The sequence below is a fragment of the Lepisosteus platostomus genome, chromosome 26, assembly GCF_059453375.1.
Source record: "Lepisosteus platostomus isolate fLepPlt1 chromosome 26, fLepPlt1.hap1, whole genome shotgun sequence".
NCBI classification, from domain to species: domain Eukaryota; kingdom Metazoa; phylum Chordata; class Actinopteri; order Semionotiformes; family Lepisosteidae; genus Lepisosteus; species Lepisosteus platostomus.
In genome coordinates this window covers 13544430-13557987 of record NC_142636.1, presented here as the reverse complement: position 1 = coordinate 13557987, position 13558 = coordinate 13544430, and the positions used below count along the sequence as shown (strand labels likewise).

Below are 13558 nucleotides of genomic sequence, written 5' to 3'. Positions count from 1 at the left end.
TCATAGTTTGCAGGCTCTTCCTGTGTCTGTGTGGGAGAAACTGCCTGGACGTGCTCGTTTTTGTTTATATACAGTCTTTAAACATAGCGTCTCAAAGCACTTAGGAAAAAAGTCAACAAGGAGAAGAGGCAACACAATGAGCTCAATTAAAAACAATTTAGTATGCAGATGAAGATGCAAGGAACAGACGCAGAACCCCATCAAGTAAAAGCCCTTCTGAAGAAGGAGGTCTGGATTTGAAAGCACTCAGGGAAGGCGGCTCTCTGACGCACAGAATGCCAGAGCTCTGAGGGCGTCACAAGAGAAATAGAATTAATTAATGCGCATTTTTGAGAGTCAGGTATTTTGTTTCGAAGGCAGTGGTTTGTTATAACCAGCCGAGTCCTCCAGCCCTCTTTCTGTGTGAGAGCTTTGGAGGTAGGGGGGCTGCGGGTCAGGGGGGTTGGAGAGCAGGGCCAGGGGTGTGATTTTCCATGGGCCACAGGCCGCTGGGCAGTGCGTTTCTGGATTTCACTGTGCAGCTGGAGTCGGTTGCCAAGAAGGGCCCTCAAGAAGACAGAGCCCCGCTGCTTCCACATGACAATACTCCTGTAACTGCTGCTCAAAGCCAGATAAATGCACGTTTGTCATTCTCCTGTTTGTTTTGGCAGGCTGAGACTCTCTCAGCCCCTCTCGCCGCATGAATTATTCAGTGCTGTCGCCCTCCGTCAGCTACTCCAGCTCTCCGGCTGTCCCCCCGTGCTGCGCTAACGCCATGTATCACGCTGGCATCTTGAAATTAAAAGCCTCTTTCAAGCAATTAGCGAGCGCCACGCACACCGAACAAGAAGGCACCCGGTGACACACAACAAGACAGCGCCTCGTAGCTTTCGGCTTCGCTGAATCCAGACGACGCTCTGTCTCGCTGCGGCCTCGGGATCTGCGGGCTTGTGGTTAGAACTGAGACCCGCGAAAGATCCGCACTCACCGGCCACAATATTAGGAACCTCTGGCCAAACGGCGAAAATCGTGTCTCTCGGAGGCAGGAGGTTTGTGCTGGGCTTGAGCATCATGAGTTTTAAGATCATTTAAGGACGTTTTGGGGTTACCTTCCCCCCCCCCCCCCAGATCTCAATCCTATTAAAAAACAAACTGTTCAATGCCACACATCGTTACTCTTCATCACAGCCTCAGATGATCCAGTACCATTGGAATGGGGATGGAGGTGGACTGGACATACTTCCAGACCAGCAATAAGCTGCATGAGAACTGTAGCACAAGAATGGCATCACCAGCAGCTGACAGGTCCAAGCCTAGACCACGACACCCTGACCTCTCACACTGGCAGCTGGCCTTGCAGTCCTGGGCAGCTCTTATCCATCTTGGAACACTTGAGTCCTCTGCAGCCATACTGGAGATCAGGATAAGGTGTCTAACTAGCCCACATGGTCCTCATTAAGGTCTAATCGACATTGACCCTTACCGCCTCCCTCATCCCCGTGCTTCTGACATGCGAGCGGTGTCACTAATTTCATCCTCATCATCATCACAACCACCACACCACCAACATCACAACCACCGTCATCATCATTAAATCACCATCTCCATCATCATCATCATCAAAAGCCTCCAGGATCATCAGTCACTGACAGCTGGATATTTTTCTGTGGTTGGAGAAATGCGGAGCCCCTCTGAAGCTCGACCCCAGCACCCCCGTTTTTCACAGCTTTCCCTGTCTGACCCCCTCCGGGCTGTACTGTGGTTTCACACTGTGTGCATCAGGTCTCCCCCTGTCTCCCTGCCTTGTCATGATTGCACTGTGTTTTTACCACATAGAACGACACTGGTGGATGATCCTCAGATCAATAACGTCACTGAACAGCCAAACAAGCAAGTCTTTTTTTTCCAGAATAAAACACAAAAAGAGATGTTTTGAGCTCAAAGTGCAATAAAGAAGGAGACACACAGTTGAGAGTATATGGTTGGAATTACAAATAACACAGACTTGACTCCTTAAACAGCTCGGCAGTTCAAGTGAGCTGCCACTTTTTCTACAGAACACGTTTGCTTACACTTGTTCAATAGATTGCCTGTTGCTGCCCATCTGGAAGTCAGAACTGCAGATCTGAGGAGGTCTGTTATAAGGACAGAGATGTCTGGACAGGCCAGGGAGAGTCAGACAGCCTTTCTCAATGTGTGTGTGTGTGTGTGTGTGTGTGTGTGTGTGTGTGTGTGTGTGTGTGTGTGTGTGTGTGTGTGTGTGTGTGTGTGTGTGTGTGTGTGTGTGTGTGTGTGTGTGGCCACAGTTCAAGGCAAAAGTGTCGTGCGCAAAATCCGAGATCTCCGTTAAACGCATTAATATTTAACAGGCCCTTCGGCTGTTCTGCTGTTTTCCTTCTGTTCTGAGTCAAAAACCCAAGCTCATGCATTTTCGAGCCTGGCAGGGCATGCACCTTTTCACACACAAAACACACCAGTAACTGCTACTCACCACCACTGACCTGCGCTTCTCAATACTCACATTTCCAAATTTCTCCGGCACCTGTTGGCTGTGTTATAGATACGAGATGGGAAAGAAGCAGTCTATGAAACGTTTGTGAACCCACATAATTGTCTATCTAGTCCTTTCTGGAGAAATAATAGAAATGGCCAATAGAATATTAGGATATACAGTCTGTATTTTTCACAGCCCATGACATCAGAATCAATGCCTGATGGGGGGGGTGGGGGGTGGGGTTATTCACTCTATTAATACTTTTCTCCTGTGTCTCCAGAGCATTACAAAATTTTAACATAACATCCTTCGATTTGACTATACTACACCTTTAACTGTACTGTACTAAAAAGCCCTGAAGTTAACAAAAGCCATTGGGTCTGGTCTGTGTTAAAACAGTGCAATTAATATGCAGATTAACATACGTGTTGCATTCTGTTCTCTTTTTTACATTGGTGCAACCTTTAAGGAACATCCTAGGGATTTTTCTTTTTTGTTATCAAAGCAGATGATGCATACAGAATAAATTCCTGCTTATCTCCGCCCGGCACAAACAAACAAACCAAAAAAAAAAATACTTCAGTTCCTCGTGCTACCGAGAAACCTCACCAAGCAGGAAACAGAATGTAAATGAGTTGATCATCGCTGATTCACAACCACGAATGAAGAGCACTAAACGTTGAGATGACAACAGGGATTGCATCTGTCAATATCAACCAACAGAGTTAAAAAGGCAAATGTCTGTGCAGCAGCAGGCTGTCAGGCATAGAAAAGTAATCTGGTGTTCCAACATCTACAGTACATCTTTAAAGTGTTGCAAGATGATTGATGAGCCTCAACGATCCTGAGGAGTTTCTTACTGATGCTCGTGCATTAGACTTCTTTTCCATAAACAAAGCAGGAGCCGAGAACAGGGGCTGGTTTGCTACCTCCTTAAAGATCCTGAGACATCCTGCGTTCTGAACCAGAAACACTGCTTTGGACGAGACGGATCGCTCATACGGGACGTGTCATTCTCTAACAACACTACCCTGTGCCTGTCTCCAAGAATTGTCCTTGGTTATGCCATGTCCATGTTCCGTCATTTGTCATATGAGGAAAACATGCGAGCAAGCATTTCATTGTGCTCAGCTGCATATGACAATAAACTTGAACTTGAATGACAGAAGGATATAGATGCTGCTAAAACAATCAGCATCTAGTTTCTCCCTCTGTTGAAAGGACGAGGGCAGAGCAGTGGAAGATCAGGCATCACACCCTCAAGTACATTTGCTTTGATACCTTTGTAGGGATCGCAAAACTGCCCGGTCGGAGCCAGGAGGATTTATTGAAGTATTCTTAAGGAAATTGCAAAAGAAAAGACTTTCAGACAAACTGTCGCCAAACCCAAGCACCACCCGCTCCGAGCTAACCCCATAATATAGCAAACACAGTTCTAGATGCGAACGTGTGGGTTCTAGACATTCACCGATCATCTGCAAAGCCATTACCATCTCATTTACAATACCAGCATACTTACAAGAGAGTCCCTTGGGATTCCAGCGGCCTCTGGCGGCAGTGGGCTGCTACTGCAATCGCTTCGCATACCGGCCCTCTCGCATCACCCGTCCGTGAGGAGCTGCTGCGTTGTGTGGTAGCCTGTTCTCAAATTAAAACTCGTTCTCCGCGCGTTGAGAGTAACACATGCGAGCGCGGGCATCCACGCACACACAATCCCCCGAAGAAATTGAGAGAGAAACGTGGCGGAAACAAAACACTGCGCCTTTAAATGCAACCTAGCCCGGCCTGGACTGCGCGTGGAATTTGCCATCTACACGTAGAGACAGATGGCAGTCGCCATGAAGGGCCTGCTTAAACGGGTGGAAATCACTTCCTTCCTCTCCTTGACAGTCTCCTCGCACGCCGCGCTCCCTGCCTGCCCCTCGGAACGTGACGAGGAGAGTCATTATCCTGCGCGCCAGCCGAGGCAAGGGTCGTGTAAATGTCACGGTTAAATGTCACAATAGGAGACGAGAGAGCCCCCGCGGGGGCTGACAAGCGGCAAGGGCTCGTCTGCTCGTGTTATTGCTGGTGCTGAACCACACCGGCAATCAAAGTCATGGATTAAGGGCCGCATCTTGAGAAATAAAAGGGGGGGTAGCCCTCTCACTTCTCCGGCTGCGGCTGGTGTCTCTCGCTGGAAGACCACTCGAGCACAAGTGGGGGTCCTTCATCAGCCACGATGATCGCCCGGGGTCGGGAACATGTTTCTGAAGGAAGGTCGTGTTGTGCCCATGCCCTTCTTCAAAGACTTCTCCCGCTGTCCAAGACGGGTCGTTTCGCCGCGAAATCTCCTCTTCATCGCCCTGGCTGTGCCGACTCAGAACTGAAGCACAACCGTGTGGTGTCTCGCCCTGTGCGAGAAGAACTACCACGTAAAACGACGTCGACGGTTATGACGAGTCATTTCGTAATTACGAGACTCTAAATTATGACGTAATTACGAGCGACCAACGCTCATCTGAGTGTATGGACAACATCGGTGTTACATTGTTCAACGCAGCACCAACCAGCTACAAAGAGCTCAGCTGGAACTGGGTTTAGTGGTCTTGCCGCTGCCCGGCTTTGTAGAAGGTGAACGGACCGACCTTCCGCTGGAGTTCATTCGATAATGAAATGCTACGATTCGGATCTCACGTCACCATTACAACCATGAGAGCACTCCCCGTTCTCCTTTAACACGAAAGCGTGCGCCGTGCAATCCAACCCACCGCTTTTCAACTCGAAAAGTCGTAGAATGGTACCGTGGGTATCGTGTCAGGCAGACGCGCTATCGCACAAGGTACGGGCTGATGTACTAACTCGTAATAACGAGACAGGAGAGAGTCGGAGGGGAAGATCGGGGCGGAGAGCTTAAATGAGAGTGAGGAAGTGGGAGGAGTAACGCTGGATGGAGATGAAGGTCACGAAGCTGTCCACGCGTGGCTCGCTCGATATTAAACTCGGACCAGGCTCAGCGGAGCGCCTCCGGGTTACCTCGGAGCTAGACCCCCCCGCGGCTCATGATGCCACTCGAGTACCTGAACGGACCAAGCCGGCTGTTCAATCAAATACACACACGAACGCTAATTAAACAGTAAAGTCAAGTGCGATTTGAAAAACAACAACCCCGTGAGTACCCACTTTCTCTTTGAAGTGTAATTCCACAGCGGGTGGGAATATTGAACTGAAAACGTGAAAGAAGTAGGACGGAGTTTAGAGAAAGAGGAGGTTTGTTTCCAGCACAAATAGGGCATTTCTGTCTAGCAAATGCAGACAGTAGAGCTATGCCAGACTGGCCTCTGGAATTCCCCATCTACACAGCTACAGGCACAAGATTCCAAACGTGTTGACCTTTGACCCAACACAGACTCCATTTGACTCATTAACTTGCTCCAGGATTTAGACCAGAGCTGTGCATTCCAGCTCCCATGAGACACCATTCCAGCTCAGCTCTTAACAAGCTAAATGCCCTCTTTGCTGGTCCAGTCTGACAGCTTCTCCCAGCACTGTGTTAGAGAGATTAGAGAAACCTGCAGACACACTGACCAGTCCTCCAGGACCGGGAAATTAAACCCAAAGAAACCTTTTGGCAAAATAAGCCCAGGCGGTCTACTCAAAGAAGAGGATACAAATAAAAAGGCAAAGAAAAAAGTATTTTTTTTCTTCATACTGGAACGCATGCAGATGCAGACCTGGCTAAGACTGCCGGACGAGGAGTCCATCGGAGTTGTTTTTCACAGCGGGAATCCTTGCGGTTCGTCACAGGTCTGCCCTTCAGACGGCGGAGGGTAACGGCCTCAAAAGAGCGACGATTCGAAAGGGGTCCGTATCTGACGGCTCCATCAACCAGTCACGAGACCGCGATTCCCCACGGGCCATCAGAACCCGTTCACCAGATCAGAAACAAGCACCTGTTCTTTTTCCGGTCCCTCGGTGATCTGATTAGCGCTTTCCTGCGACATCGATTTCAGATCCCGTCTTCTGGCGAAGGACACCCAGTTGTCTCTCTTTTCTGCCAGCTCCATGACTTACAGCAGTCGTCAGTCACATAGGGTCCTACTGCAATCTTGGCTGTGTGCCGTATGCAGTTCAATTCAATGTATTTTTATATAGCGCCTTGCACAGCAAGGTTGCCCCAAGGCGCTTCACAAAGCGAGGGGCCGTGCATGTTGTGACACGCGTGCGGCCCGGGTCTGGGGACCACAGCCGGCGAGATCTCCCAGTCCTCAGACCTGCGATCGTGCTGCTATCGCTGCGGACCGCCAGCGCCCAGAATTCACAGCCCTCGGGCCACACGTCACCGCGTCAGACCTGCAGGAACGACGACGCCACTCCCAGCCGGGACGGAGACCGGGATGGGTCTGGGATGGGCTGGGATCGCTCAGGTCGGGCTCTCCTGGCTCTTGCCTTGTCCCAGGACGCCCCTATAGAGGAGCTGCACCCCCAGTACCCAGCTCAGCTCAAAGTGGAGCTGACTCCACTGATCCGGAGCTGATCCGGCTTTTTTTTTTGGGATCCCCTCTGTCCTGACGAGTCTCCCCTTGGGACTCTGAGCTGAGGCACAGAGATAAAACTGGCGATTGCAAACACAAAATAACACGAGACCCTGGGAGGACATGTTCCTGAGTCACTGCACCAACTAACTTTTGATGTTCTGTAGCTGGCAGATCCGAGTGGCCTCTTCTGCGTTTGGCTGCATTTGGATTTTGGCTTCCCGATGTGTTTTCCCAGCAACAGCGTCTCATCTGTTAGCTTTGGGAATCCTTATTATGCCCCGATTGGCTTCTGTTGAACTGGAAAATCACTCAGAGAAGCGAGCAGTCCAAAGCAGAAAATCCAGCACCGCAACTGAAGTCATCATTTATATCCCTGCCAGCAGCACATTCACCAATTCTGCACCCAGCACTGGCCATCGTAAACCTCTTGTTTATATAGAGTCTGGTTGTAGATAACAGTCGTTTCTGTTCTCCTCTCTGGAAGGCTCTGGCTATAAGTCTAATGTTCTCCCAGATCACCTGTTGAACTACCAAAGAGCAGCTGGACATATACAGGATGGAGTAAAAGAATCTAATAGCACCTGGGTGAGATCCAGCTCTCTCTGAGCTTGTCCCTCGTACAGAATGCAAGAACAGAACGTTTGCAAAATTTGTGAAATGCGCATGTGGCCTATCCACAGCCTTGGTTGTGTAGTTGTGTAGATCCAAAGAGCCAGCCGTTTCTTGAAAGAGACCATGGTGTTGGCATCGCTCCATACTCCCACCACCCTTTGTGTAAAGGAGGGCCCATTTTCCCAGAAGCCAGTTGACCTACCAGCATGTCTTTGAACTGTGGGAGGAAACAGGAGCACCAGGAGAAAACCCCCAAAAACCAGAGCCTCCAGCTCAGTGACCTTCGAACCCCTGCCAGCTGCCAGTATAGAGAAGAGCATGAAAAGATAAGGTAGACTTTCAAGCTTCTCCCGCGAACAGGAGATTATGCAATCGCTCAGGGTAAAAAGCAAATTAGAAGCCCCCACAGTCATACACAGTGGCTCGAAGTGCACTGCCACCTACAGTAGAGGGCAGAAAGAATATTAAGCATCAAGCACTGACTTCATTGTGCTAAGGGTTCGATTACTTACCAGAGTCTTGAGCAGTCTGAGTTCCTGTTGTCAGAGGCCGTTAGATTCTCTGGATACAAAAGGGTTTTGGAAGGGCTTAACTGTCTCTGGCAGGAAACACGGGAGGGTTGAGTGGAAATAATCCCATTAAAGAGCGCTGCTGGACGAAAGAGAATTCAATTCCCCTTCTCCGTCCTTTCTTTCGGCTTTTGAAGGGCCTGTCAGAAGGAAGAGCAGGGTGAGCCCAAGGACACACGACAGCTGCCCTTGCATAAGAGCCGGGAAAACGCAATTAACAGAACCAGCGAGGGCAGCAGCTCAGAGGCCTACAGATACGGGAGAGAAACTAAAGAATTACTGAGCCAATTAAGCAACAGGGAGGGGGGGGGGTGGGAAGGGAAGGCTGTTCCCAGAATATTCCCAGTGGGATGTCCTCTCCTATTGGTTTCAAGACTGGCCAGCTCGCTATAGTCTGCAAAAGGCAGTCAGAACCTCATTTTAAGGAGCCATAGGGCTGCAGCCAAAGTCAGACGTGGCTTCTTGAGCTTCTGGGCCCAGGGATGAGGGGTGAGCACCTCCTACTGGTCCACCTCGGCTACTGCTGAGATCAGGCTTGTGGAAGGGGTCCCTTGACCCCTGGCCCCGTCTTTACAAGAACAGATGTTGTACGTCAGCTGGGTCGGGGGCCCTCTGTTGTGGTTTTTAAGGATTTACCTCCCGGCGGCTTTCTCAGAAGGAGACTGGGGGGGTGACGACTGGTGCACGTTCCCTCCCCCTCATCACATCAACTGCTCCAGTCTCTGCAGATGGAAAGCAAGGAAAGAAGGGTTTTTTTAGGAGGTCTCTGCTGCGTCTATCCCGTTTTTAGTTGGCTGTGCTGTCAGGCTCTCAGCCTGGATCAGCTTGCTCTTCCTCGGCATTGCAGCACCCTCCTCCTCCTCCTCCCACGTGGGGGGGTATGGGTTCTTTTGTTGGCTACATTCGCTGACTGCTGGCTGCTACGGCAACCCGCAGTGCACCCACGACACTGTGGTTGTACCGTTGTGGTTGTATCGTAACACGACGCTGGGCACCATGTAGGGCCTGACGCAGACGCCCGTGGAGAAGACTGATGTTTATCTGGGAAAAATTCACCCGTGCTGGCCGCAACACGAGTAGCTAATCATCCAGCTCTCAGCCCCACGCTCTGGCTGCCTAATGAGTGTCCGGTGAGTATTTCTTGCTTACAGGAGAAACTCCGTCTTTTTGTAATGCAAAACAGTTTCACACGACGTACCGGCGCTGCAAAAATTAAAGAGCACATCATACAGGCCTCCTGCATTTTCAGTGGGTCTCTTCTGATGATTTGAAAGCAGGGGCACACTGCAAGCGGAGTTCTGGCTTTGTCTGGTCTTAATTACTCAGCCAGCTCTCCCGCAGATAGCAGGATGAAGGGAGTTATCTTTTTCTTTGCTCTTGTTTTTTTTTTTTATTAATTCGAAGAAGTGTACTCAACTGCCAAACTGCAGCAAGGTTCTCCTCGTGTGGAACTAATGAAGCATCAGGGGACATTCCCTATTCTGTCAACACACACTCAGCCAAACACGAGCCCTGCTGACGGCCGCACCACCGGCACTCTTCCCTGCACAGGTTCCAGCTCCAAACGGAAGATGCTCTTTTGCTTTTTTCCCTCTTTTGTTTGTTTTTGCATCTCATCCAAAGCAACGACCTCAAATCAGGGGGCGTAATGGTACCCAATGACTCAATACATGCAGATGAGAAGTAACCTTCTGTGCAGGTCAGGAATCAATTGCAGGACTCACACACACACACAGACACACACACACACACTTGCATCACTTTATTGGCCATATAGAATTTCTTGTATGAGGAATTTGTCTTTTCGCAGACCCCAGCTAGCTCTCCATGAGACACACAGACTGGGAGAGAAGCTTGGGGTCAGAGCACAGGGTCAGCCATTTATACAGTGCCCCTGGAGCAGCTGGGGTTAAGGTAGGATTCCTCTGCCGGCCGTGGGATAAGAACCAGCAACCTTCCAGGCTGGATGAGACAGAGTCGGCAACAGTACATTTGGTATCCTGAATTCCTGATCCACAACAATAACTTTTGCTTAGACATTAGAAGCACGTGATGCTTAGAAATAAAAATAGCAATAACTGCTCACAGCATGACTGATTCTTGCTTTTTGACAGATATGAACAAATAAATCATGTGATGGCTCTAAACTGCTTTGTTCTCTGTTTATGCCTTTCTGTGCATTTCTGCTTCATGCAGCTTGTTAACACCTGAAATGGTTCTGTCTGCTGTGCCCAGGGAATTTATTTTGGACAAAGGCAATACGTGCTTTAATCTCATTCTCTAGTTACAGTTCCAGCTCTGGCCAAGCGTGGCCGACAACGGCTGCGTCGTAAAAAGACGAGAGCCATCGTTTCCTCTCACTGCGGCGCCAGGGAGGACGTTGATACTTTATTAAAGCTGTCGAACCGAGGGATAAAGTCTGCATTAGATGGTGGTGTAAGGAGCTTTGCGGGATCGTTTGAAAAGGCTGTAAAGCCAGGCAGTGAATCCTTGAGGAGCATCCTGGAACTGAAAGAAAAAAAGCAACACAAAAACCAGGAGATGCCAGCAGCCTAGGCCTGCAAAATGCTCTACAGGGATTACTGAGAATGGAAGAAAAGATGCTCTTCTGGAAAAAAAGAATGAATGATCGATTGCAACAGAAGGCAGGGAAATACCCATTTAAGTGAGGGAACTAAACCCAAACACGTGTCACTCCAAGCTAGCCAAACTGGCAAGGGGCACGACCCTTTCTTTAAGGTTTTTGGTCCCCTCAGCCTAGAGATCACCGGGTTCAAATCCGGGCTATGCCACCGGACCACCAAGACAAGGAGCTCAACTCAAAAATGAGTCCAATATTCCGCCAAAGACCTATGAAAGGAGTCGTGAATGCCAACAGCACCAACAAAATAAAACAAAGAAAAGCAAGAGGAAATATTAGCGATGAACCCGAATTTGAAACAAGTGGACCGCTGACCGTGTCAGAATAGGACTTTAACATTTCCGCAGAGACATTATCATTCTTTCCAACCAGTCCTTTAATTCTGTCAGCGATCTTCATCAGAAGAGGTAATTAAGCGATCAAAGGCTCATTAAATCAATAAAAGAGGCATGGAAGTTAACGAGGTGCTTTGTGCTCTGCAATGCAATGAAGAGGTCCTGCTGTCCATGTCGTCTCATCAGTAGTTTCTGACTCATGCAAATCACCCTCTCGTCTCTATACAGTAGTGTTAGTCATTTTAGGTAAAGGCATGTTTTGTGCATCTTAGAGTAGAATAGCTCTCAGAGGGAAGGTGTTCAGACGTTTGAGAATGTCAGAGTACAGGGCGCATTTCTGACACTGACAACCTGTTCCATGACAGAACCCTGCTGGTAGCGCAAAGTCATGCAGCAACTTGCCATGCCTGAGAGATCAGAGCAGCTCGGTAACTCAAAGATTCAAATGCCAAGATTCAGCATATCGTGGCTCAATTATACTTGCCTGACGATCAAGGAAGGCATTCTCATTGAGAGCAGTGACAGGCTGTTTACTCCTTGCATGGAGGGTGTGGTGCAGAGAAAATACTTCCGCATACACTTTCCAGGTAGCTTTAATGACGGCTATGGCTGGCCACCCATCAACACCATCTCTCCACTGCCATCCTCTTTTTCCCATTTTAACTCCCAGCCTGCTCCTGGTGAAGGGGAGAACGAGGAACCTCAAAAGTTTGCCTGACTTTCGCCAGCCCTTCTCAAACTTCGCCGTCCTCGCTGGCACTCTCACAGAGCAGGAGAGCTAACCATCCAGCCCCGCTGAAGAAGGACCTGTTCACTTGAAGCTCCTATCCCCACCCCAGCCCATAAATAATCGAGTCCATGGATCAGACTCCACTTCCTCTAAAAATAAAAGGCGTTCCCACGGGGACAACATGAGAAAATGGGGAAGAGCAAACCTGCCAGATAAAATCGGATTTACTGTTCTGGGCACAAGAGAGCTGGGCTAAGGTAAGGAGAAGCCTGTGCTTTGATTGTGTGTCATGTACAGTGCTGTGAGAGTTGCTGTCTGTTCTCCAGATGAAAGCACATCGCAGCAGTGCTTGTAAAGAGGTGGCCTGTCTGCACTCCTGTGTCTATTCAGGATATGCTCGTTATACTAGCTGGAAGCCTGGTCTTCTTGGAATCCCGTCGGAGCGCATGTGTAACGAGTACGCCCCTGCGTATAACAGGGATCTCCGCCGGCCGGGCTGGGGGAGGTCTCCTTAAGCTCAGCCGGCGAGACCCCCATTGCGTGACGCCGGAGACCCGGGTTCGCGCCCAGGCAGGGAGGGACGAACTGGCAGGGCAGGAGTGGCAAGAGCCGAAATGCCCAGAACCGTTACACGTGCCAGCACTCGAGCGGGTGACGCCTTAGGACGAAACAAACCTTGTGGGCAAAGCTGGCAGGCCAGTAGGTGGCGCTCTTTTCTCCTCCAAGACCAGCCAGTCCCAGGCCCAAGCCCAGGAATGGCAACAGTGGGCACGGCGCCACGGGCAGTGCTGTCTTTTGAAGCCGATATTAAATGGACGTCCCTGATTCTTTGGCGTTACGAAACGCGGCGTTCCTTTAAAGAGCCCACATGCGTGCGACAGTCCGATGATTTCTGGGTTCCTGAGCACCGTCGAGCGAGCCGTCTGCGCGTCACAGCTGCCTCACAGCGTGTAAATGAATTACCACAGGTGAAAAACATACGTGAATTAAATGCAGTGAGCTGCAGAGGCGGTCTTCAGAAGAATATGACCCAGCTCCCTGCAGAGCTGCTTTGTGCAGCACCGCAAAGACGTTTTATATATATATATTTACCTCGTATTCATATTAACTCTTGCGTCTGAGGGCAGATTTGGGTTCGGGGCTAGATTTAGGATTGGAGCTCCTGGGATTCAGATGAGACTGAGGTCGGAGAGGCACAGGGTTCCGGTTAGGAGTGCTCCACTAATGACTTAGATGCCCCCAGGATGGTCTGCAGTATTTTCTGACACCAGGACGGACCGTCTAAAGCAGATCTTAATAGAACAGTCTTAATAGATGCTCGGAATGCCACCATTAATTTTTGAACAGCGTATAGCTCTCCTAGTTGCCGAGTTTTTCTGGCGCCACTTCAGAAAAAGACTTTTCCCGAGTCATGGAGAGAGAATCTACTGTATCGCCGGGTTTTTTTTTTTAGTATTTCCATCGCTGTCCGGCCCTACCGCGCCGACAAACCCCATTTGAAAAATATCGCCATCCATCTGATATTTTGACGCGTTCGACTCGAGAGCGCGAGAATACACGAATGAAAAATGACTCGGACGTGTTCTGAAGAGAAACAGACCGCGACGGGCTTTTAAGAGCTCATCCATAAGCTGGCCTCTGCAGGCTGTCAACTGCACAAGCACCGATCGCACAATGAATG

General features: G+C 49.6%; 1 protein-coding gene across 2 annotated transcripts in view; it reads right to left on the bottom strand.

Moving 5' to 3' along the window:
• kcnj21 (potassium inwardly rectifying channel subfamily J member 21) overlaps nt 1-8232 on the bottom strand; it is a 44092-nt gene extending 35860 nt beyond the window's left edge. Inside the window, exon 1 of one of the 2 annotated variants that reach the window (XM_088621519.1) lies at nt 8115-8232. The gene's annotated coding sequence lies outside the window, so the exon portion shown is untranslated. Of the gene's footprint in view, nt 1-3992; nt 4856-8114 lie in introns of those variants that run through there. The other variant, XM_088621515.1, reaches the window with a different exon arrangement.
• Between the last annotated feature and the right edge of the window lie 5326 nt (nt 8233-13558).